At 44.9% G+C, this 26,980-nt stretch overlaps 1 protein-coding gene and 1 pseudogene across 1 annotated transcript in view; one reads left to right on the top strand and one right to left on the bottom strand.

Annotated features, from left to right (window-relative positions):
* The window catches only part of MEI4 (meiotic double-stranded break formation protein 4), a 173,403-nt gene that overhangs the window by 67,053 nt on the left and 79,370 nt on the right, over positions 1–26,980 (bottom strand). The gene's annotated exons all lie outside the window — the stretch shown is intronic.
* On the top strand, positions 5,753–5,874 carry LOC136637715 (5S ribosomal RNA; annotated as a pseudogene).

Below are 26,980 nucleotides of genomic sequence, written 5' to 3'. Positions count from 1 at the left end.
GAAGGCCTCTATTATTGCACCCTCACTGCAAGATGCAGCTCATGCCCCATTGACGTGGCTGCACTGGTGCTGGAAAAGTGGATAGGATTTGGCCCTCAGTCTTCAGTTAAAGTACGAGTTTAGCAGCACCTTTTAAGAATACTTTTCTTAACTACCGTATAAGTGTTCTAAGTTATCACTCACATTAAATGGAAAAGCAGAATAGCTGATTCTTCCCAAAAATCCTATTAAACGCAAATAACATGGGCAGCAAAAACAACATGAGTAAGCAAGGAGATGGTGTAGTGATAAATGGTTCACCCTCTGAGACTTTATAAAATGAAAAGAATCTTTAGGACTCCAATCCTACACACATTTACCTGGGAATAAGTCCCTTGAACTTAGTGGGATTCAGAGCCCAATCCTATGGGCTCTGAGCACTGGCACTGATCTCCAGCACTGGCACTGGGTGTTGCAAATGTGTCATAAGGTACACCCATGACACCCAGAGTGTAAGGAGCAGTGCTGCTGGGCACTTGATGGACACTATCCAGAGTACAGATATCAGAAATCTTTATTGGCATCACAGACAAATAAAACGTGCAAACAATAAAAAGCCAATAAAATAACCTAAAAATTTCCCTCACATCTTTTGATTCATACAAGGCTATCCAAAATGCACACAAATCCCCAGAATACAGTTCCTCAACAATCATGGCTTTTATATATTGTAAATATCATGCAGATGTTTGCACCTACTAAAAATTAGACATAGATATTTAGCTGTCTTGCAAATGTGTTCTTGATCTCTTCCTTCTAATAAGGAATGCACTATGTCCTGCCCTTCCCACCCTGATGAGGTAACTATCTGATCTAAATATCAGATCAGCAAGTAAAGCAGCAAAAATCAGCAAAATCATATAAGCAGTAAGTAAATATATGCACAAGAGTCTCACCAGTGTGATTATCACAAGGCCATGATCTTCCACTTATCTCCATCCCCGAAAATCTACCCCATAGGAAATTAGATGGAAAAAATATTAAATCTTAAAATATTATATATATAAATAAATATATAAATATTTATATATTTATTATATATTTATAAGCCATGATGTTCCACTTATCTCCATCCCCGAAAATCTACCCCATAGGAAATTAGATGGAAAAAATATTAAATCTTAAAATATTATATATATACATATATAAATATTTATATATTTATTATATATTTATAATATATAAATATATAATAAATATATATAATGTAATAAATAATATAAATAAATATATAAAAATATTGAAATATTAAATATCCAAAACACAGTAAGAGCTCCACGTGACAGTGAGGGCCTTGGGGACAGAGGGAGGCATTCCAGGGTAGAGGGTGGGTGGGGGAGGGACCGGGCTGGAAGGTGGGGTGGGGTTGGCGAAACCTGCGCTGCTGTATCCTATCCTCCTTGTTGGGCTGCTAAGCCCGACATGGAAGCTCTCAAGTCTGTGCCAGCAAAATAGCAGGCGCAGACTGAGAAGACCTATTGCAGGGTCTGGGGCTTTCCCTGGGGGAAGTGGATGAAAGTTCTCTTCCCCCAGGGAAACTTCTGGAGGCCCCAGCTGTGCTGCTGGATACAGTGGTAGCCATTTTACTCCTGTTATTCCTCTTACTCCTGAGTACACATGAATAGGACTCTGCTGAAAGATCTGGTTTTCACAATGTCCAATAGATTATATCTTTACAGCCATTCTTTATTTCTGCTTATCATCCAAGATCAATCCATTAATAAAAACAAATTATTAATCAATTTGTGCTTTCATTGCTAGTTTCTATCATTTGCAAAAATTACTTGACAACAATTCTCTTACAGAACTGACTGAATACCTTGCTTCAAATTTCACCACTGTTTGACATATCATCATACCCGAGGAGGGCATGATCTAGTGGCATTGAAATTAGTGGCATTTTGACATTAACAAGAGATAATATAGTTAAGTTCATAGAGAAGATTTGCCCTAGAAAACCTACTAGTAAGTGAAATGGTTTGAATGCAATTTCTGTTAGTAATTCACTAGTTGTGGTTCCCAACCTGGTGTACATGTACCCCCAGGGGTACTTGTCAGGATCTTTAGGGGTACTTGAAAAAGAATGGAATAATGGCGGAAAAAGACAGAAAAAGATTAGCCTTTCAGGGCTAATACGAGGAGTACAATTTATGGAAATAGGCTGCCAAGGGGTACACAAGTGAAAAAATGTTGGGAACCACTGCACTTGAGAATAGGGAAAGTGCACTCAACTCAGAGTGTGTTCTTTATAACCACACCTTCCATTTTATTCTTCATATGACAAAGTGAGAAAATGGTCTTTAAAAACCAAAAATAAAATGATAGATGTTTTTGAATTACAGGATTGAAAATTGCATGTCATGCTTTTCATTTCACTCTGGAAGTGGTTGTCTGATGAATAAGAGAGTGGGAAATAGAAGTGAATAACACTGAAAACTCTGGATAAAGAAAACATGATTGGATATGCGCTTACATTTTTCTAATTGTTCCAAAACAGTCCATTCAGGTTTTCAAAGCTGGGTCCTATTTCCTTCAGCTATACAGTTGCATTTGTTACTTATTTTTTATTCAAATGGGTCAAACAATAACCAAAACATTTTAAGAGGCAGAGGGTTGCTTAATCATGTGAGTGTTATTTGAATATAGGTGTCCCTTACAGAACTGACTGGATACCTTGCTTCAGATTTCACCACTGTTTGACATATCATCATGTACCCCTGCCCAGAAGGGCAGAGCCGGTTGGTCCGACAGGGGTGGATTCTGTCCAGTGCCGCTGAGAACGAATAAGCAAGACACTAGAAGGTGGAAGGTTAGGAAGGTGTTTACTGGTTAGCAAGGCATGCCTGGGACACCTAAGAGCTGTCCGCTCAAATTCAGAAGCCCGGGGTCCAGTGGAGTGTGACACCCTTTTATACATTTCAGTTGTCATTCAAAACAAAGTCTCCCAAAAGGGGAAGTTCCCTTTGGTAACTTTCCTAAATGTCCTTCTTCATGCACCCACCCTCTTCACTTTCTTTCTTTTGCACTTGCACTTGCCTTCTCAAAGGGAAGTCTTGTTTTTGACCGTTTTGCGATGCTTGCTGTTCTATTTTCATCTATTTGTGTCTGATGATATGTCTGAGGTTAGTAAGGCACTTTATTAACCTGTCAACAAGAAGGGTCTGTTAGTGATAAGCTTTGGCCAGCTGTAAGTTCTAACTTCCTCTAAATCATGCATTTTCCTGTCTCTGTTAGCTGCTCCCCCTCCCTCTCTGTGTTGCTCTGTATTGATGGCTGCCACAAGTTTTTGCCTTGGAAAGGGGGGGGGGGGTTGAGACTGATTTGCAGGCATCATAGGTATACTAATAGGGTGTATATACTGGGTGTTGTTTTTTTTGTTTTTTTTGATAACCAGGAAAGTCAGTTACTCATATTAAATGAAGTTCTGATGTAATATTTCATTCCCGTACCTGAAGCATTAAAACAATAGCACATGATTTATTATGAATCATGAACTGGCAGTAATGGAGAGTGATCCTGACAAAATCTAAGCCTACAGTAATTCTAAATTGTTTTGTAGAGGTCCAGCAGAGGATATGAAAAATGCACACTGAACTCCCACAACAAACCATGTTTTGTTTTTACACATAAACCTATATCAATGTACAAGCCAGGGTTTCCAAGGGGCAAGCAAATCAGGACTTCAAACCATCATTTGAAGTTGGTTTGCAATTCATAGTTCACACTAGTTGTGGTTTGCTGTGATGTTCACATTCACAGACAAACGCTGTTGCTCAAGAGCCTGCTGCACCATGGAACAAGGGTGTATGTGAGAAGCTAACTGCTGAACAGATCGAAAAGAAAAGCAGACAAGCAGCCTAAGTCACAGTTTACCTGTTGCAAATTTTGGTGTTCACAGCATGCAGTGGGCCAAAACTATGATCAGCATGAACCAAGTAGAAGATTCTTCACAGACCCAGCAAAGTACTCAAAGAAAAAGTATGGTTTTATTCTATAGCAACAAGTCTTTAGAATGAGACCTATCACTATCTCTCATTATACCAGACCACAACTAATTTGTGTGGAGTAAGTTTGTTGGCAACCTTCAGACTCGAAAGACTATGGTATCGCGCTCTGAATGGTGGTTCTGGAACAGCGTCTAGTGTGGCTGAAAAGGCCAATTCGGGAATGACAATCCCACACTGGGAGCAAGTGTAGTGTATCCCTGGTCTTGTCTCCCTGGCTGTGGGCCTTCCTTCTTTGCCTCTTTGCCTCAGACTGTTGGCCAAGTGTCTCTTCAAACTGGGAAAGGCCATGCTGCACAGCCTGCCTCCAAGCAGAACGCTCAGAGGCCAAGATTTCCCGTCTGTTGAGGTTAATTCCTAAGGCTTTCAGATCCCTCTTGCAGATATCCTTGTAGTGCAGCTGTGGTCTACCCGTAGGGTGCTTTCCCTGCACGAGTTCTCCATAGAGGAGATCCTTTGGGATCCAACCATCGCCCATTCTCACGACATGACCAAGCCAACACAGGCATCTCTATTTCAGCAGTGTATATACCCTGGGGATTCCAGCTTGTTCCAGGACTGTGTTGTTTGGAGTAAGTTTGAGTCTTGAATAAAACCTGGGTGGGAATTAATCTAGATTTCTGGCATATTAGACCTTCAGTGAAAACACGGACCACCCACAGGCCACTACGGTTTGGCATGATGTCTAAATTGAGCAACTATTTGTCTGCTGCTGTGCAGGGAGAACGTCTGTGATCTGAGAATCACACAAGTGTCCATTTCTGGGTTGGGAACAGGGAGGTGACAGGACCACTCACAGCCTAGCACTACCAGTGACCTGAAGCAGCTCTGTAACTGACATGGAGCAAAAAGTTGAGAGGAGGGGAAGCAAGCAGGCAGGCAAGAAGGGAAAGTACCAAAGAGGGCTTAGATTTATGCTGTTTGTATTACACATTTAAACCCCTGTTGAGTTATGCTAGAACTGTGCATAATAGACTGTGGAAAACTGCTCATGAGAGAAAATTTGCTGCCATCTCACCCAGTGTATGATTCTACTCATTGAAATTACTGCTGTATTTTAATGAAAGATAAACATTTTGATTAATTGTTCTTCAGTACATACTGGGTAATAGATGATAATAAATTTGTAACTGTTGGTGCCTTATTACGTCGGTAATTATGAAGGCAGAAATACAGTTCAAATACACACAAGCCCCTTTTGATCTTAATTTGCAATTCTAAATGGATGTGTTGATACAGGATGCTCAGGGAATAATGAAATGTTTTCTCCACCAACTTTTCAGACTAGCCAGATAAGGCTACCACTTTGCATTCCGCTGAATTCTGCTTAAAAACAGCTGCTAAGATATGGGACACAGTACTTGGCATGTCTGTTTCATTTCTAATCTAAGAGCAGAGCAATTTGTAGCATCTGTAAAGAAATTTCTTTCTTTCTCTCTCTCTCTCTCTCTCAGATATATATCTGAGAGAGAGAGAGAGAGAGAGAAGATAACTGAATTTTTTTATTTGCTGGTTTGTATCCATACATTGCCTCTCTGTCCAAAGGCACCTGAGGTAACATACAACATTTAAACTGTTTAAAACCAGTAATACAGTTCAATGAAACTAAGTAAAAAATAAATACCTTAATAAAACTGAAAAAGGCTTATTCAAAGATCACTCAATGAACATCCCACTCACACTTTGCTAATGTGCCTTGTTCCTGTCAAGCCTTTATTGCAACTGTTACCCTGCATGTGCCTGATCTCCTCTGATCTCGGAAGCTAAGCAGGGTCAGGCCCAGTTAGTACTTGGATGGGAGACTGCTTGGGAATACTGGGTGCTGTAGGCTTATACCATAGTCTTTCGAGACTGAAGGTTGCCAACCATTTTTATTGCAAGATGTTTATTGCAGCTTCACCAGCACAGGGAAGCTGGTGAAGCTGATGGCAGTGGCTGCCTGGGACAGCAGCTTGAGAGAGGCATCCATCTCCATCCTACTTCTAACCTCCGCTGCTCCTCCTCCTCCTCCCACTCTCTTGAAAAAGAGAGAGAGGGAGCCAAAGAGGAAGTGCAGAGAAGAGCTAAAGTGTCTCCTTTCCTACACACTTCCTCTTCAGTTCCATTTCCCTCTTCCTTTTCCCAAAGCATGGAAGGAGCAGAGGCTGGTACATCATCAGGTAAGGGAGAGGGCAACTTTTGGCAAGCCATCTCAGGCGACAGGAAGTCTTGGGTCAGCCCCACAGGAGAGGAGGCAATGAATAGCTTCTTAGAGTGAGGATAGTCTTGTTGAGAAGATAATAGCTTGAAGGGTTTGCTACTGAAGAGAAGAGAAACAACTGAACTCACAGCACAGACATGGGTGAGGACTGCTGCACTTCAACAGTAAGTGGTCATTCAGCAAAAAAAAAAAAAAAGGATGCTGTCACATGTCATTGCTCACATTACAGGCACTGTTCAACAAGTGACTGTAGCAACAAGAGCACTCTTTGGATCACTTCATTCTAACTTGATTTGGATCATTTCATCCCAACAATGACAAAAGGTACTACTGTTTCAATTACTGGGAAAATGTGATATCCAGGGACATGTGGTGCAGGGGCAGCAGGTGAGGCAGAATCTCCCCACCATTGAAAAGCACCACAGCCTTCCAACCCATTTACACCCAAGGTGGATCTCTGTACACCCGAGAAAACAGATTTAAGGATAGCCTCCTTAGGTGTAAGCAGACGGGGGGGGGGCAGTTCTGCCGCACCTGCAGCCCCTGCATCGCGCGTCCCTGGTGATATCACTATATAAGAAATAGTTCCTGTAGGATCTGCAGGTAGTAGAAACACTACCTGCAAGACCTACACATATCTAGATCCCCCTAACAAAATTCATACTTGTGTATTCATTGTGCAAAGAAATGCTTTTCTGATCACTGCTAAAATATAAAATATTGATATTTTTATAGTCATATTTCTATCCAGATTTCTATAAATCACAACTGAGCAGATTAGGTTTTTTCCTCTGTTACCAAAAAGCATTTTATCCAGGCAGAAGATAAATGTGAAAACCCTCAATGTATGAAGTTATATTTCTGAAAATGCCATACCTGCCATAAAAATAGAATTGCATAAAATGAGCCTTTTCCATCTTAGCTACTGCAAATGACACACTATGAAGTGCAAATATTATTCCCTTATTTCAAGCAATTCCTTTAACCTTTACTACTGAATGCTAAGAGGGATGTTAATGCTATCCTTAGGAACAGCTCCTAGTGGAGGACAAGAGACTGCAATAAAAAAAAACCACAATTTAACAAAAGGAAAAGCTTAAATGAGGCAATGCATTAGCTCAATAGTTTATTGCATGCTTTGGATATGTATATTGTCACTTTCAGTCCCTGAGGTCTTTGATCCAAAGATCACAAAGAGCAATATAAGACCTTGTTTGATCTGAATTTAGGATCTGCTGCCATTCATGACTGTGAAGATAAACCATTGGTTAGTTTTTGTAGGAGGCCTTGGTAGGCACATATGTCTTTATATCTCTAATCAGCAGCTAGTGGCATGGGATAGGCAACTATGAGATGCGCATCTCATAGTTTTGTGAGATGGAAATTTAGCAATGGGGTGGGAATACAGTCAGTCTGCCTGCTCCCCAATGTCTGAAGCAGACTTCCAGCAGCTGCCAGAGCAGATAAGGTAGCAGCGGGGGGGGGGGGGGCAGGAGGGGGCAAAACTGGATGGGGAGGGGAAGGAACAGGGCGGGGAGGCTGCAGAAAGGGTGGATCTGATGGCAATGGCTCACACCACATCCTATTCCCTCAGTCAGCAGCCTTCCCACCCACCTTCTCCAGACCTGCACCAGCTAAAGAGACCCATTGAAGAGTGAGATACTCATGGAGGTGTAAGGAACTTTAAATCTACTTTCCCTTCAGAAGCCTCCCAATCTGCTCCCCCCCCCCCCGCAAGTTCCTTTTTGTTTGGTTACACCAGTAGTGGCCAAAGGATAGGATTGTACTGTTGGCATCCTTCAGTCTTGGAAGACTATGGTAACACGCTCTGAATGGTGGTTCTGGAACAGAGTGTACTTTCCAGTGCGCGAAGCCTGGGTAGAGTAGATATGGAGAATAGACTGTTTCCCATGCAGCAAATCCCCCCTCTCCACATCGCGGAAATGGTCCAATGGAAAGGCAGAAGCCAATACGGTTGGTTCCAGAGGCGTTGCAGGAGTTGCCAGAACGTGACTGTGTTCAGCCATGAACTGCCTCAGGGACTCCGGCTCCGGATTTTGCCTCGAGGTTGACTCCTGAAGCCTTTTCCATAACTGGATGTAGCCACAAGGCAGTGGAGGTTTGGGATCAGAGTTTTCCTTCTCTCAGATGAACTGCCTTCCCAGGCTATTGAGTTCCATCTACCCAGTGGCTGTTTAGTCGCCTCTTATGACAAGTACAGCCAAACTGAGGGCCTGTTCTTATCCCCAGCCCCCAGGGAATAGGATTGAGCATTAAGATAATCGTAGTCACCGTGATTATTTGATCACTGAAGTTTCATTGGAAGCCTGGGGCCATTCAGTCTTTTTCTTTTAAAATGCGGGTCTACTCATATTCTGTCATTCAGTATGAAACATAAAGATGAATTCAAAGAGGCAAATTTTTTTTTTTTTGTACAATGAGTAGTTGAGGAGCTAGAAGCACTAATCTCAATTATTCTTGACAATTAAGTGCCAGTATTTCAGTTAAGCTACGGATAAGCCACCTACACATGCTTCTCAGATCTTGCCAATTTCCTCTTTTAAAAGTTGGGCTTTTCTTGGCTAATTTTTCCATACTGCAAAAAGGTTAGGAACAGCAGCAAATCTGATAATGCAGTGATCTACTAGGTTAGCAAATCTTTTAAAGCTTATCTCTTTCTTTGCCAGTTATAAATTTGATTTTGGTTTTGTTTTACTTTGTGATAAGAGAAAGATGCAAATTCAAGAGATGATTCTGTTTTCTTTAATGGGGAATAAGAAATCCTGTATCGGATCACATCCTTGCATGGAGGATCTATGTGGCTACAGACTATACCTATTGACAGAAAGAGACTTGGGCTCACACAAGGACTCTACCCACTGGCAAAAGTACTCCTTGTATGTGTCCAAGTCTCCTTCCATGAACTCATGAACTGAAGGAGCTTCTGGCCATGAAACACCTCCGAACAACAGATTAGGGCCAACTACACATTAAGAGCCCGATCCAAATGGGCCCGTGGTGGCCCAGCTCTGGCATACAGTGTTGTAAACATGCTATAAGGCATGCCTGTGACAGTCTGCAGTAGTCCAGTGCTGGAGCTGGTTCAGCATGAGCCCATGCTGAGCAAGCATAGGGCAGAGGATGGAGGACCACCACCTGGAGCTCCGGGTGAGCTCTGGGAGGTAAAGTGGTAAGTCGGGGGGGGGGGAGGCATTCTGGGGCAGAGGGAGGATAGGGAGAAGGTGTGGTGGGGGGAGGGAGCAGGGCAGGACCGGAAATGGAGGCAGGGCCTACATATCCTGAATCCCCCTTCCCAGCCCAGGAGACCTGACATAGGACTCTTCGAATCTGCACCCACTCAATAGCAGGCATAGATCAGAGGAGACCCATCAGGGCCGCCTGGCAATTACACAGGGTAAGGAAGTGTAAGCTCCCTTACCCCAAGTAGCCCTGATGCTGCTTCCTAGCCCCATGGGCTGCAGTGGTAGCCATTTCTGCACTGCTGCAGCCCTGAGTACTGGGAAGCATTGGATTGGTCTGTAAGTTTTGACTATGTTTTTCCTGTTATTTTTACTAAATAGTGCAAAAAGAGAGACTAAAGTGTGGCAAAACCATTGGGGAGAGCAAGGGGTTTTTTACTATTTCATGGGTGCTTTAGCGCACAATCCTACCCAGGTCTACTCAGAAGTAAGTCCTATTTTGTTCAATGGGGCTTACTCTCAGGAAAGTGTGGTTAGGAATGCAGCCTTTGCTCTGTTTGGGATTATACCTGTACACCTGTTCATTATCGATAACAGAAAAAAGGTTCAATTTACTTTTCAAAGAAATGCAGGCTGATCTAATGTATTTACTCAGACATAAGTACTATTGATTCCAGCAGTAGTACTTACTTACACCTAAGTAAGGGCCCAATCCAACTTTCTAGCACAGTGCAGCTGCAATGCAGACTCAAGGTAAGGGAACAAATGTTCCTGTATCTTGAGGAGGCCTCTGTGACTACCTCCCCGCCACAGGATGCAGTGCATGCCCCACTTGTAGGGTTGCACCGGCCCTGGAAAATTGGATAGGATTTGGCCCTAAGTATGCATAAGGTGCAAAAACATTGTGAACATGTGCCACCTCAACCTCATTTCAAAAGAAGCAAATGAGTCTACTTTAAAGAGAGGTTGGACAAAGAAAATCTACTAAGCAAAAACCTGCTTTTGAGTTAATTACTTTGTTCGCTGGCCAAAGTGTGGCCGCTCAGTTTAGGTGCATAGCATTCATGCCTTGCTCAATTGTAACTGGCCTAAGCGGCTGTCTAATAACTAAAGTGAACTTTTCACACACAAGCCCAACCTTTTGTTGCTTCTTGATGTCTTGCAAGATATTGATTGGTTCATGTCCCATGGGAAGTGGTAGACACAGTTTGCCTGATCCAAAGAGAGATCGGTTGGAAAAGGAGGCAGATCCTGAAGTTTTCTTCTTCAGTTTTCCTTCTCTTTCCCCTGATTGCTGCTTGATGGTTAGGGTGAAGCTGCTCCAAAGAACACAGACATATGACCAGGCCCATTCTAAAATGGCTTGGAAAAGGACTTTGCTAACCTGAATAACTTTAAGCCCAATCCGATCAACATCCCTCCCTTTCGAGCACCAATGCAATCCCTCCACCAGAGTGCTTGCTGCATTGTTGGGTGTGTGTGTGTGTGGGGGGGGGGGGAGTCATGGCAGTCTCCTCCAGGTAACATTTGTTCCCTTTCCCTGAAATAAGTCTCCACTGCCCCAATGGGTCTACTTGGATATGCACCAGAGATTTTGCTGGCACAAGTTCAGGTGGACCTGGGGAGGTGGATCAAGGTCATGAAAGAGGATGGGGTGTCGGTGGAGCTACTGCCAACAATATCTGCCCTGTTTCAGCCCCTGACGCTCCCATTCCTGCCCTGATTCCTGCCCCATTCTTCCCCCTCCCTGCCCCATGCAACCCATCCCCTGCACAATCTTACTTGCACTGGGGCTCTGGAGTGGCTCTGTTTGCAGCAGTGGCCAGGCTGTATGGTGTGTCACATTTTGCAAAGGCTGTAAAGTGTGCTGCACCACCAGAACATGCATTCCAATGAAACAGCAGCCCAATAGGATTGGGCTATAAAACATGCCTAGCATATTTGAGTAGAAACTCCTTCATTTCTTAACGGACTCAGGGCCCACTCCTATCAAATTTTCCAGTGCCGGTGCAGCCGTGCCCATGAGGTGTCCACTGCATCCTGTGGTGGGGAGGCAGTCATGGAGGCCTCCTCAAGGTAGGGAACATTTATTCCCTTACTTCAAGATTGTATTGCGGCTGCACCAGTGCTGGAAAGTTGGATAGGATTGGGCCCCAACAGTCCAATCTTCTCCACCACCACTCCGCACCAATGCAGCAGGGCCAATGCATGCTGCACTGCATCCTATGGGGTAAGTTGGAAGGCTGGTGGACTCCTTGTGGTAAGAGCCATTTGTCCCCTTGCCCGGGATAACCCCCAACCTGCACAATGAGTCCGCTTGGACCTGTGTGAGTTAAATACCTCTTCCACCTCCTGGTACATATTCTAGTGCTGTTAGTAACATCAAGTTTACAACTTGCAAAGCAGTAAGATTTCTCTTGCTACACTCAGAAGCTTCCTTATCGTTTATGCAATGTTGCAACCAGGGACATCAGCTTTGGCAAAAGTTTTGATTGATATTAAGTCATGTAAACTTTATAGAAAATGTAAACACTGCATATTTTGGGCTGAATGACTTGCAGGCAGATCAATATGCTATGAAGTTAATTAGCTCCTTGTGCAATACAACTTTTTAATATGCTGACTGATTAATATTTAATCTTGCTGGTTTGGGGTTTTCCTTTTACAGGATGCTAACAGCAGCACACTGAAAGATAAGTGCAAAATGTATACCGTATCCCTAATTTCCCTGGACATGACTTTAAACAGTCATCTCATCTGCCTGGGTTCAGGCCACGGAGAGCATTAACTATGTCAGGACTACAGCAAGTGGAATGAGAATTTAACTCTTTCCCTTGTGTCAAGATTAGGCAGTTCAGTCCAATCTAAATTATTTGCTGGTGGAATGCAAGTTACGCTGGTGGAGGCAGCAGAACCCGGGCAGAAGTGCCTGGATTCTGCTGGAAGTTGCGCAACATTGTTGTATGCTCCAGTGCCACTGGCCTGCACAGTGAGGCCACCAGTGCAATTGCTGGTGGCTGGGTGCATGGGCCAGTGATCAGACTGCCATCCCCAGGCATGAGGTAAGTCAGTAGTAGAGGTGGGCAGTGGGAGGAATGGAGCTGGGGAGTTTCAAGGAGGGGGTGGGGAGGGAGGCGCAACAAGGGAGGGAGAGCATGGGTTAGGTAGTATGAACCTACAACCTAATCCTCTCTCTTTCAGCCACCATTACATGCCTTGGTCCTGCGCCATCAAAATAGCTGGTGCAGGACTAAGAAGTCCCCTAGGGATAGTGGAAGCCTTCTCCAGGGTAAGTGAAGAGAAGCTCACACCCTGTGAAGATCTTTCCACTGGCCCCCACCTAAGGATGCAGTGCGGGCCTTCTTGGAGGGGCTGCATTGGTGAGGGGGGATTCAGTTTGGATTGGGCTGCCAGTCTGGACTGGGCTCCTCGCAGCTTCTATTTCAAAAATAACCAAAAGTACAGTGCTGAACTATGTATTTAAGGTCACAGCTGATTTGGTCCCCAAACAAAGCAATGTGTGGAGGGCATGTTTCAGTCAAAATTCAGACAAGCATGCATTTCATCTTCTCGTTAAAAAAATGTTTAATTTGTACCTCAGTTGTGCTCACAATTTGTGTGCCTAATGAGGTGTGGGCTTCAGATCAGCCATGTCAGACACTGGCTAAGGGCCACTGTTCATTAGAACAGACACCTGACCAGCCTGCCCCATAACCTTTTGCCATGGAGGCAGTCATAAGTCCAATGCACCATCAAAGAGCAGGTAGGAGCAGGGCTGGTGCAAGGCTATTTTGCACCCTAGCCAAGGCTAACTTTTTACATGGATAAAAAAAAACAAAACATCTGTATGAAACTACAGGTTGACACTAATTATTCAGGTGGGTTCCAAGCACTCATGTGGATGGCAAAAAACGCACTATAGCAAATCAATTTAAAAAGCAAAGTTTCTTTGCTCCTTGATTGATTTAAAAACAGCCTTGCTGAACTTTGTGATGTAAGAGAAGAGTCATTAAGAAGACAATCCATCAATCAGTCCTCCTCCAAGAGCTTACAAAGAGCTTACACTCAGCCCCTCCCTTCACCAATGCAAAGCGATCACCTTTCTTTCACGTGCTCAGGGGGAAGGGAGGGGTTGCCTGGAGAGAGAGAAGGATTGATGGATTGTCAGCCAGCTGCCCTCCCTCTCTCTCATTAAGGAGGCTATTGCTAAAGGACTGTTCAGTTTTTTAAACTGATATTATAGGGATGCATTTTCCCCCTTCTCCAGGGATCAGCACATTCCTTCTCATTTGCAGGGGCCATTCCTGTTTAGTCAAATTCACGTATAAAAGATCCGTGTATAAATAGGCTGGACCTGTATGTCCCTCAAAGGCAGTACTGTACCCCTGTGAGGTCTGTGCCTGAGGCAGCTGCCTAGTTGGCTTCATAATAGTGTGAAGGGATTGGGCTGCCCCAGCTCCCTTTGCTGCTTGCCCGCGCAAGTCATTGGGTTCTCCTGAGCCATCACATGCCACCTTTGAACACACACACTCACCAGAATCCAAGTAAAAAGTTCTTTATTGTATCTGAGGTTAGTAACTTAAGCAGCTGCCACCCAATACAGTGGGCTCTTCAAGGGCAGCTGAGATGTCAGTACATACATAGCAGGGAAAATAATAAACCTCACTAATTCTACTCTACTACATGCCTATATACACTTACATGATCCTTCCTTCCAGATGTTCAGAGACGCAGAATCTCCCCTTGGCGTTCACCAACCCCAAAGGGGACCAAGAGACAAGGCTTGGCGCAACTTTATCTTTCCACCCGCCAATCAAAATTTTACAATCTTGCTGAGTCATACTCATCCCCCTTATGCTGTTCGACCAATCATACACTCGGGTCCGCTTTCGCCATCAATCCAATCAAAACCCCTGCACTTACTTCTCTTCCCTGGCATGATCTCATCATTTGCACCTGTGTGTTAACTTCATGCCCTGGTGTTATCCTTCCTATTCCTCAAGGCCAACTGGCTTTCTGAATTTCTTTTCCTTTCCACTTCAGAGTTAACTCTTCCTCCCCCTTGCTGCTGCTTCACACTTTTCCCCCCTTACTTTGCCTAATCCTACAGTTCTAACTTTAAAGGTTCTCACTTCCTTTCCCATGCTTTCCCTCTCTGTTTAGTAATTTCCCTCAGCTACTTCATACTAACCTACCCCCTTCTTTGTTTTATGAGTTAAATCATCCCCTATAATTCTTTTAAACCCTAAAACTCCCCACACCTCCTTCACAAAAAGCACCGGTTCTGGGTAGCAACCTCAGTGCAGAGCTTTGGTCCACTTTCCCCAGCAACCAACACTACTCCTAACAGATCCAAATTGTTGAATTAACACATTATTCCCTGTTGATTATATCTTTCCAGATAAAGTTTTCAAAACATTAAAAAATACTTACTTGTTTTAAAAAAACAAAAAAAAACCTTTTGTTATAAATATAATGCTTTGGGTGGCATTCTGAGCCATTTAAAAATAATTATAATAATTTTTTAATCATTTCAGTTGGGTGGCAGGACTACCATGTACTTAGTAATCACAGCTATATTATGCAGGTTCAGCTGCATTACAAAGAAAATGGCTGTATTTCATCTGGGCAGGCAAACACAAAATGAAATGCAAAAACGTATCACAAAGTTTGAACTCAAGCATCTCTATAAGAACCCATCAGTCACAAGATCCTTTTAACATTGGTGCAGAATTCATAGACATGTATTACAAAAGTAGCCAGTTAACTAAGCTGACTCTGATTTTTCAGTGTCCCAACAAATTGTTTGTGCACCACCCCAATGAACGCTCAAGACAACGTAGCTGGAAAAAGGGCCACTTTATTAATAGTTAAAGAAGGAAGAGGACGAGACCTGCAGTTATGTGGCAGCAAAGCACCTGTGGTGCAGAGGTTGGATCATCGGAAGGAACCAGAATTGCATCTGTCCCCTGGGCTGGTCGTGCACCCAACTACAAGCCTGGCCCCTCTCGCAGGCGGCGCAGCTTATCCAGGTCTACCCCGGGGTGAGGCAGCCAGACTGAGGGCAATGCCACCTCGAGCTGCAGAGCCTCTGAGGCGGTCCCGCAGTCCTGGCCAGAGCCTCATCCATGCCCTCATGCCGCTGGCCCCTGAGGACTGAAAGTGGGTTCCACCCTGCCTAAGCTGCCTGAAGGTGCACACCAAAGTTCATCTCACGCCTTCTAACCCGCACCACCTGCCACAAGGAGGGGTCAGCCTAGTGCTTGACTCCCTCACTTCCAAACAGGGGAAGAAGCGCCCAAAGGCCACCCTGCAGGTCTCCAAGAAAGCAGACAGCACCCTCTCAGACAAGTGAACCTTATCCCCCCTGTAGAGGGATGGCAGAAAGAAGACAATAGCAGGATGCAATATAACCCAGCCGCCCGCCTGTGAAGACAAACAGGCCAGTCTCCCTGGTGACCTTCTTCCTGGGGCAGCTGTAGGCCCCGTGCCACACATGACACTGCAGGAAGTCCAACCAGACCAAAGTGGTGTCAAGCAGACACCCTTGAAGAGTGGCAAGTCTTCACACACTTTGAGTCCCAGCGACAGACTGTACCTCCTGCACAGATTGTTTCCATTGATATGGATCATGACTATCGCATGCAGGGGGTGGTCCTTCAGGAACTCTGCCATCGCGGGCAGCAGCTGGCCCCATCGCACACTATGCCTGGTCGACCTGTTACGTGAAAATCCCCTTTTCCCTTCCAAGTTGTGTTTTTATATCTAGTTATGTATTTTGGACTAAAATGCAGGCCTAAAACTTCTCTTACAGGCCACAAAGGGAGTCAAATCATAAGCTCACTCATTTCTCAGGTTGTTGGCCACCTCCAGTCTGAAAGACTCATTTTCTCTAGAGACACTGGAAATGTCTTTTTTTGTTTAAGTCAATCACTGAATATGCAAACACCTTAAAGGAGGAGGACTTTGGCAGCAAAGTCTATCACCTATTGTTAACTAAATCACAGTCATTAAGCTACCTCCAGACTCCAAAATCCAGTAGCAACAGGAAGCAAGCTACTCCCCCCTCCCCCAGAGTCAGGCTTTGCTGATAGCTGGTTTCTGGACCCTTCCACCTTTTCTTTACATACTCCCCCCTCCCCCAGAGTCAGGCTTTGCTGATAGCTGGTTTCTGGACCCTTCCACCTTTTCTTTACATACTCTACGTGTACCATCCTGTGTACTGAGCATGCGCATCTAGACCAGCACTACGACACATCCGGGTCATTCTAGGTCAGACACAACTCCTTAAGAGAAGGCTCCGAGCACATGCTCTCTCTCTGGCTTCCCTCCCACGGGAGTGGTCCTTCCTAGGACTCTTTCCCATCCAACTGCTCCCCGGACAGGTAAATATATCTTGCGTCTAAACTCTCTCCCTTCTTCCCTATCTATTCCTCCCTTCTTCCCCATCTTTAGTTAGCAAACTGGGTTTAGCAGTTTAAGGAACCCCTAAAATACTTCCCTACAACCTATCCGTTTCTGATTCCTTTTCGGATGCACCCAAATACATAGCACATGCAGCCACCATAAGCTAGGTACACTAGACACACGTACTAGAAATCTATACTTATCAATTCTCCATGTGTATTATGTTTACCTTTGTGTGTTTTTGCAATAAAAATATAATCCTTTGATTGAAAGTTACCTTTCTCCCAGTCTCCTCTTTAAGCTAGACAAGGGATCTCTTTGCTTTACGCTGTCTTGTTATCCAGCCTGCGATCCTAAGAGTTTCCAAAAGGCTAATATACTAATTCCCCTAAACAAAACAGCCTTTTTGGTAACAGACCAGCTGACTTGCATGGCAGGGCCAAGCCCTAGCCACATTCCAAACTGCCAGTGACCACCCTCTTGTGGGCCCAAAAGACAATGCAGTGGCTGCAGATCAAAACGCGAACCGGGTTAACACAGCATCCTGCAGAGGATTAAAGAAGAGAAGTTATCCAAAGCAAACCAGGTTAGACTTCATTTGCAGAAGCGAGGGGAGAGAGGTTACAGCAAGTAGAAAGTGAAAGGATGGTCCCCCAGGCCTTGAGAGGACAAAACCCCTCTACCTGCGAATACAACACTTGCATGCTGAAGCGCCAGCGGCCTATCTGCTGCATGCTCTCCTTTGGCATGTTGTATCAGCCAATGAAAGCCTACAGGTGATCGCTAAGGAGAGAACTAGGACCCAATGGGATCCATGTGACATGCTGCAGTTCAATTTTGCATGTGGAGGGCTACAGCACGCTTGAGTGTGTGCAGAGTATGTTTGTGCAGTGTAATGGTTCTTGTAAGGCATTCTCGGTTTCCACCCTCCGGTTTCCATAAGGCAAAAGTATTCCCCACCCCACCGCCACCAAGAAGATATGTTATTATTCTATGTCTGTGATTACATCTAAACAGGGCGGAAACAGGACTGACTTATAAGAAGGTGGCCTTACAAGAAACAGATCTAAACAGGAATGGATTGGAATGGGGAACAAATCTTATGATCAGTATGGTCTTTGAACCACTAGACAAACAATGATAAAATAGGACTCATACAAGAGATCATAATAAAAATGGCCTACACTGCAGACTTGAGAAGATTACTAAGAGAACATGAGTGCAGAGCTTTCAGTAACTTTCAGCCCAATCCTAATTGCACGATATGCTGGCAGATCTTGCAATTCACCATTGCAGCCATTTTCAACCACTGTGCCATGGCACACTGGTGTGCCATGAATGGTCCCCAGGTGTGCCGCGGGAATTTGGGAGAGGGTCATTTATCAATAGGACCATTGGGGGAATGTGAGCCCTCATTGACAGCACAGTGTGCCTTGTCAATTGTCAAAAAGCTGATGGTGTGCCTTGACCATTTTAGTGCCTTGCCAGTGTGCCACGAGATGAAAAAGGTTGAAAATCACCACACCATTGTATTGAGCAGGCCATGGGCCATTCTAATATCCATCAGCCAGGATGGTGTAGTGGTTTGGGAATTGGACTTAGACCTGGAAGATCAGGTTCAAATCCCCCCTCAGCCATGAAGCTTCCTGGGTGACCTTGGGCCAGTCACTTTCTCTTAGCCTCACCTACCTCACAGGGTTGTTGTAAGGACAAGAGGAGGGGAGCAGCTGTGTACACTGCTCTGAGCAATTTTGGAGGAAGGGCGGTATAAAAATGTGAAAAATAAAAAATAGGGTTTTACGGGGGTTGAGGTCTGCACCGAGTGACGTGCACAGAGGAGTGACACCACTACTGGCCAAAATTTTTAAAATCTTGGTTTTTTTCAAATAATGTTATCATGTTATCTATCATTCCATGCGTAATTTCATGCAGAATGCAATGAAACACCACGTTGAAAAATCTCTATTCTATCAAAAGTTACAGCCAAAACACCAGCTGGGGCAGAGTGATAGTACATCGCCACGCCCACCACACGGGGTGTTACCCTGCCCACGGCATGGAAGGAGGTCCATCATAAGGGTGACGTACTGGCCTCCGGCACTGGGTGACGCAAACCCTAGTGATGACCCCATTGTCCATAGAGTGCTGCTGATGGTGTGGCAGTTGCTAAGCCTTCTGCTGCAAGCAGCAAGCCCCCAATCAGCCAGTGAAGGTAGGTTGGTGGAAGAGGGTGGGGATCAGGGCTGAGGCAGGTCTTGACTGTCTGTCTGGCAGGGCACCTGCACCTATCTGTTCACGGAGATCTCACTATATTCCTGACATCTGCAGCTGAATATGGCCTGTTACAATTTTACATGGAGATGTTTGCACACTGGCTCCATTTGTCACAGCAATTATTGGACAGTTAATATGTCTGACAGAGCCAGTCTAAAATAAGCAAGGCTTTGGCTATGAACCAACAGCTCACTGGACCCAGCATATTTATTTGCAATATTCGGGTCCTATTAGAGCATGTGTGATCATGCAAAGATGGGTTGCGCTGAGATCACGACAGTGGCATTCTGCACCAGAGTCTCCTGCTATACTCTTTGGTGCAAATTCCATAACGATTGCTTATACATACATGGGAGAACAAGTTACAGTACTGACAACAGAGAAACAAGCGTAACATTCTTTGATGAGAAGCTGCCACTTCAGCCTTTGTCAGTCACCAGCTAAATAAATTTCAGGTAAGGGCCTGGAAATACAAATATTCTAAAAGACATGAACTAAATACATCACCCAGCTATGGTCAAACATGGATCTAATGCTAAAAAAAAAATAAATCACCAGTGCAGATGAGCTATCTCTTAGTATTCTGAATCAATCCTGGCAGAAAGTCAGTTCATTAAACCCATTTTGGATGATTCTTGAATCATGGAAATTATACCAGCAGGGGAAAAAAGCACATATTTGCTCCATTTAGAAATCAATGGCAGAGTTCCACAGTATCCGAACTTCAGTTGTGTGCAAGGCTGAAGAATTCCGCAGACAGAAAACTTACACAGCAATCGAAGATCACTGAGAGCAACCTATTAAAAATCAATGAGTTGCTTTTCTACCAAGAGAAATGCAGCTTCTCACCATCTAAAACACAGTCAAAAATTTGACTTGGAAAAAAAATCTATAGTTGCAGAATCCACACATGCCTTTCCTTAGCAGAACTATCTTATAATCATGAATGCTGTAACACAACAAGATAGGCCTTTTCCCTCTAGGACAGAGCATGTATGAATTCTGGCAAATAGAAGGTTTTTCCCAGTCAAATTTTGGACAAGGTTTAGATGGTGAGAAGATGTACTTCTCTCAGTAGAATAGCAAGTCATTGAAATTTAATGGGCTGTCCTCAGTGATCTGAGAGAGACTGCACTGCAAGGGTTCTATCTGCAGAATTTTGCAGTTTCACAAACTACTGAAATCCAGTGAATGTGGAGCATTGTCATTGATTTATAAATGGAGCACATGAATGGAGTTTGCTTTGCTTGCTGACATAATTCCCATGAGTCAAGGATCATCCAAAGAGGGTTAACAGATTGGACTTCTTTTGGAAGAATTTTGAATTAAGAAACTCTTCAATAACTTTATAAACAGGATGGACTGAAGATCTTGATGTGCTTACTGGTGCTGCATGCATTTTAGAACATTGTGTTTTCAGTGCTTTCTCTTTTGTATTTATTGCTGTATCATTGTCATTTGTTTCACTAGCAATATTGTGGCCCTACAATATTACTCCACTTCCAATGTCATGACAGTTGTTCATTTGCTAACACATTTTAGAGCGCAATCCTAAGCGCTCTTTGGGCCGGTGCAAGTCCCTTGAGCTGGCCCAAGAGTGTCATAAACTTGCCGTAAAGCATGTTTGCGCCTCCTCTAGAGTCAGCTGGGCCAGTGCAAGGACGTGTGCAGGCCTGCAGAGACTGCATCCAGCCTCTGCTGTGCTGAAATCGGTTAAGTCCATGCCGACCAAGCTTCGCCAGCACAGGGGTCTGGGGGTGTGTGGGGAGGGTGGGGAGGAGGCATTCTGGGGCAGGGGGAGGACAGGCGGCGGGAGAGTGGGAGGTGGTGCCAGGACTTGGCACTTGTGCCGGATCCTGATCCCATTCCCGGCAGCGCAGCACGGCTCCAGGCTACTTGGATCTGCGCCACCTCAAGAGGTGGCGCAGATCCAAGTAGATACATTGGGGCTACAGAAGCTCTCCGTGGGTAAGTGGTAGCGTTTCCCCTTGCCCTGTGCTGAGCTGCTTGCAACCCAAAACTCATGCTGGATATAGGGCAGGCCTGCTGGTCTCCCTGTTCCAGTGCAAGTTGAACAGGCCTTGCTGAGGGAGAGTCAGCATGGCTTCTATAAGGGTAAGTCTTGCCTCACGAACCTTATAGAATTCTTTGAAAAGGTCAACAGGCATGTGGATGTGGGAGAACCCGTGGACATTATATACCCGTGGACTTTCAGAAGGCGTTTGACACGGTCCCTCACCAAAGGCTACTGAAAAAACTCCACAGTCAGGGAATTAGAGGACAGGTCCTCTCATGGATTGAGAACTGGTTGGAGGCCAGGAATCAGAGAGTGGGTGTCAATGGGCAATTTTCACAATGGAGAGAGGTGAAAAGCGGTGTGCCCCAAGGATCTGTCCTGGGACCGATGCTTTTCAACCTCTTCATAAATGACCTGGAGACAGGGTTGAGCAGTGAAGTGGCTAAATTTGCAGACGACACCAAACTTTTCTGAGTGGTGAAGACCAGAAGTGATTGTGAGGAGCTCCAGAAGGATCTCTCCAGACTGGCAGAATGGGCAGCAAAATGGCAGATGCGCTTCAATGTCAGTAAGTGTAAAGTCATGCACTTTGGGGCAAAAAATCAAAACTTCACATATAGGCTGATGGGTTCTGAGCTGTCTGTGACAGATCAGGAGAGAGATCTTGGGGTGGTGGTGGACAGGTCGATGAAAGTGTCGACCCAATGTGCGGCGGCAGTGAAGAAGGCCAATTCTATGCTTGGGATCATTAGGAAGGGTATTGAGAACAAAACGGCTAGTATTACAATGCCGTTGTACAAAGCTATGGTAAGGCCACACCTGGAGTATTGTGTCCAGTTCTGGTCGCCGCATCTCAAAAAAGACATAGTGGAAATGGAAAAGGTGCAAAAGAGAGTGACTAAGCTGATTACGGGGCTGGGGCACCTTCCTTATGAGGAAAGGCTATGGCGTTTGGGCCTCTTCAGCCTAGAAAAGAGACGCTTGAAGGGGGACATGATTGAGACATACAAAATTATGCAGGGAATGGACAGAGTGGATAGGGAGATGCTCTTTACACTCTCACATAATACCAGAACCAGGGGACATCCACTAAAATTGAGTGTTGGGCGGGTTAGGACAGACAAAAGAAAATATTTCTTTACTCAGCGTGTGGTCAGTCTGTGGAACTCCTTGCCACAGGATGTGGTGCTGGCATCTAGCCTAGACGCCTTTAAAAGGGGATTGGACAAGTTTCTGGAGGAAAAATCCATTATAGGTTACAAGCCATGATGTGTATGCGCAACCTCCTGATTTTAGAAATGGGTTATGTCAGAATGCCAAATGCAAGGGAGGGCACCAGAATTAGGTTTTTTGTTATCTGGTGTGCTCCCTGGTGCATTTGGTGGGCCACTGTGAGATACAGGAAGCTGGACTAGATGGGCCTTTGGCCTGATCCAGTGGGGCTGTTCTTATGTTCTTAAGTTAGGATTTAGCTGTTAGAAGGGTACATTTCTTGTACCTCCCAGATTTTCAATGTTGATATTGGCTATTGCCAGGGAAGTACAGTAGCATTGACCCAAGCTGCTATTTTGATGCAATGTTCTGAGCTATTTGAAATATTATTCCTATGATGACAAAAACATGCCCAAGTCGCTGGGGGGGCCTGGGTCAAAGACTTGTTCTGGGGAGGCATCTGCCTCCTGAAGGTGCATGGGATACAACCAGTACTGAGGACTCAGGGCTTCGGGCTGGCTCGGTGAGCCCATGCTGGTGCCTGAACTGGCTGACCCCCTGAATTGCAATCTTTTGTTGCCTGACAAGTCTTTTTATTTCTTTCATTTGATGTATGCAGAGGGACAGTTGTTTGTACATAGGTATGCGGCACTGGGTACCTGCCAAGATCCACAGGCCACGAGGAAGGCCACACTTGTTATTGTCAGACCAATCACACATACCCTACTCTATCAGTGGGGTAGAGTCTTGGCTGCTCTTTGGAACATTTAGGTTCCCACTCCCTGCTCCCACATTATACCTGAGTTTGGGAACAAAAGCCTCCTCCTTGAACTTCCTGACTGGGAGCAAAGAGGTTGTTAGTAAACCAAAAGGATGTCCTTTGGCTGTCCTCCCCAACCCCATGGTCAAATTCAATCAAGGAGCCATGCAAACAAAGCAACTGGCCTCCTAAGCCAGCTACGTATCTGCAGCAAGGTGCAGGAATAATAGAAGGACCCACCGAGGACCAGAGAAAAGCCATCAAGGACCATCAAGCAGCCCAAGTAGTTTCCTTGTAAGCTCAACCCACAAAAGATCTTATAGAGTGGCATGGGAGAAAAACACGAAAAACGGGGTTTCCCAACCCTTGTGCCTTTACCTTTCCTTCCTCCTTTTGCTGCCTTGCTGTTGATTCTGTCATTCACTGACCCACTGGTTATTAGCCACCTCCACTCCAGCTCTTACCATGCCAAGCCAGCACCCAGGATTGGTAACCTCACATTCCTCTCCAAACCTTTTCCCTGCTACTCTCTCCAAATTCAACCAAAGCCGCAGTGCCCAAGCAGGATGCTTTGCAATGTGTCCCTTTCCCCTAAGAAAGCACTCCAACTCTCCTGCCCTGCTTCCTTCCCATGAGCCAACTGAGGCTGCAATCCTAACCACACTTTCCTGAGAGTAAGCCCCACTGAACAAAATAGGACTTACTTCTGAGTAGACCAGGTGAAGATCGTGTTTTGAGGTTCCTGCCTAGCTCCTGGGCTTGCCTTTTTCCGCCCTCTTGTAAATAGGAGAAACACTCAATCTTGGCACTCTTGCTCCATGACTCCCACAACACATTGCACCCCAGATCCAGCAGAAACAGACTGGTAATCTTGGTCCTTGCTGCAGCCTCATCACTGACCCATAAATCCCTCTCTATCTTTCCTTGCTTGTTTCATGTGCAGCCATGATAGTGTTCTACCATTCTCTGTTTGTGTGTGTGTGTGTGTGTGTGTGTGTGAGAGAGAGAGAGAGAGAGAGCGCATGTGCACAATCATTAGGATTCTTCTATTTTGATTTCCCTTCCCACTTTTTGTTAAATTATCCCCACAAGAAGTTTGTTTGCTGCACCTTTCACCATTACCTCCCTCGTCCTTCCCGGCTGTGCCATTAGCAGCTACGCAGGACCCCAGCACACAAGAGAGTGTTTCCTCCTGTGCATAAGTTCACATGTTTGAAAAGCACACCCAGTAACACCTTGCACATGATCCCATGTGCTTATGTGCTGGCACTACAAATGATTAGGTTAGGAGGTTAGATGTCTTGGCATCATAGCCCCATCACTGTGAGGCTTTTTCTTTTTACCTTTTCTGGAAACTAGATGCTATTGCTGTCCTGTGCTGGACTGGTAATTCAGCCAGCATTCAAATAGGCAAAAGTGGCTGTGAAAATGCAGCTAGCTTACCCACCTACCCCATCTCCACTATAGCATAGCTGTTCCTGCCTGATTGTGGAAGGCAGAACTAAAATATATTTGCCATTGAAAGGGGCCTTGTGGGAGACCATCATGGTTTGGTTGTTTGTGCAGAAAGGCCAGAGGGTGAAGCTTATCTTTCCTTCCCCTTAGAAAACCCTGCGGGGAGCTTTGCGAGAGTTGTCATTGCTCCTGTTCCTGTCAGTTTGTTCCCCAAGTGTTGTCCCTGTTAGTTTTGCTAAGCAGTTGCTGATTCAAAATGGAATAAGAACTACAAAACAGGTTCAGATTATCACAGATGTCTTGTTCCTCTCATGTACAATTTGGGAAGAGGAATTGGTGATTTGGCTCCCTGAAATGGAACGCTATCTGTTTCCAAATGCAGTTTCCACACATACCTGAGTATGTGAAAAGTGCAATAACGACGGCTAATTTCCTCAACAGTGGCTCTTAAGTCAAGGAGCTAATTAAAAGTACAGAATTTAAAATACAGGGAGATACAGTTGGAATGCATTAAAGTTTGCTGTGAAATCCCTGGTCTGAGATTCAAGTGAGAGTCCCACAGCCTTTGCATTGATTAGGAAACAGAAGAGGCCTTGCCAACAATTCAATCAATCTCATCTTTAACTTTACAAAATGTCTCTTTCCAGCCTGCCTTCCACTGACTATTTTTTTTTTTTCCAAGCTAGTCAAAAATTTCCTTGCTTTTTTCCCTGAGAAATGCCAGATGCTACATGTATTGCTAGGACATATAACACTTAAAGCTTTATTGAAAACTAATTTGCACACCATTTTATTGTGAAATCTAGCAGGTTATTGGACAAAAATAGCCACTTGGCAAAAAAGCTGCTGTCATCATGCATCAATGCAGACTCAGTTGATGAGTCACCATACTGTCTGAAACCTTCAGTATCATCTCCATGTTCCTTTATTCAGACAGTCTGCTTACCCATTCTGTCCTCTGACCAGGCCCAGGCTCCAGGGGTTGTTGAATATGTACAAAGGAACAGTGTGAAAGCCCTCCTGCATTGCACAGTCAACAGTGCTGGTGCCCAGTTGGGGGCTCTGGAACGAAGTCCTTCATTAGGTCCCCCATGGCAGCAATGTCCTGTCTCCTAACGGTGCACTGTGTGGTCCTGCTGCCACTAGTTCTAATGGCTTAGGGACTGGCCAATAAAGTTTGTTGTATGTGTTTAAGAGAGTGATTTGCTTCTACTGGCTGGTGAGCTTTGGTTAGCTGTGTGATCGTAAACCTGACTTTCAGTGTTAACACTTCAATAGTTGGTTTTATTTCAAGCAGGTCCCATTCTAACCATCTGAATTGGAAGACTTCACTGTATCAAAGTGAAGATAAATCCAGGGAGCAAAAATCTCATTGAGACAGAATTGAATGGAAAGTGGGTTTGAGTGCTATTGACTAAGTGTTACACAATCTGTTTAGAGACTGATCGTGGCCAGAACCTGCTTTTGAAATCTCAGGTGCATTCACAGTGGACTACTATGTCAAACTCCCATTGACCTTTTGTGCTCTTGTTTCTCATTTAGAGGCTATAGCATGTGTTCCTTAGTAGTCTTTTTTCTTGCCATCTCTCCTTCCCCACTGTCACTTTTCATACCTTTTGTAGAATTTAAAATAGCATGCAGGGAAGCCATCAGGAATGGAAGCATAGAAGACACAAAGTCCTGAAGCCCCTAACCAATGTCAAGGTTTTCCAGTCACGGTTTTTACCCCCCCCCCCCCCACAATACATGTTTAGTGTACCATCAACTTTGGCTCTAATACATTTTTAATGTAGTATTTAATCAGCGTTTTTTGGTGACACATGTACACTTGAGTCAGCTGTGCCAATGACTCGGGAATTGACTCGCATCTGAGGCCACTGACTTGGCACTTGGTTCCCACGCATGCAGACTGGAGATTACTTGTGTCTGGGTATGCTTGCTTACTGTTTTTGCAGCGTGAAAGACCTTGTGGGGCCATCAGTCAGACCGGGCAAGCAGCAGGGAAGTTCCAGCCAGGAGGCAGGGGAGGGTTAATGTTTGCTTTTATATTTGAGGGGGGGAGGTAGGAGCGGGTTCTCTTGCCCATCTCTGATAGGAAGGAAATGATATTCATTGGATGATAGGCAGTCTGATTTTTTCCTTTGGATGAGGGAGGGCAGGAGGAGGAGGCCAAGGGGGTTCTTGCCTTAGAATTGGCTGGACAAACCCAGGGAAAAAAGGAGGTGGGGAAGCAGGGTTGGGAGGTTCGTAGCAATCATGCTTTCCAACTGCATGGCTGCTGTGAGATCTGTTGTTACTTGGGGGGAGGAAGCCCCATTGAATGACCAGCTGTAGTAGGACTACTTCTGAGTAGAGCTGCAAAGGATTGGGTCATTCTGATAAGTCTCCCAGCTGCTGACCTTCCTCCCTCTT

Source organism: Tiliqua scincoides, chromosome 1 (assembly GCF_035046505.1).
Source record: "Tiliqua scincoides isolate rTilSci1 chromosome 1, rTilSci1.hap2, whole genome shotgun sequence".
NCBI classification, from domain to species: Eukaryota; Metazoa; Chordata; class Lepidosauria; order Squamata; family Scincidae; genus Tiliqua; species Tiliqua scincoides.
The sequence above is the reverse complement of the archived record's forward strand: the minus strand, read 5'-3'. Positions and strand labels throughout refer to the sequence as shown.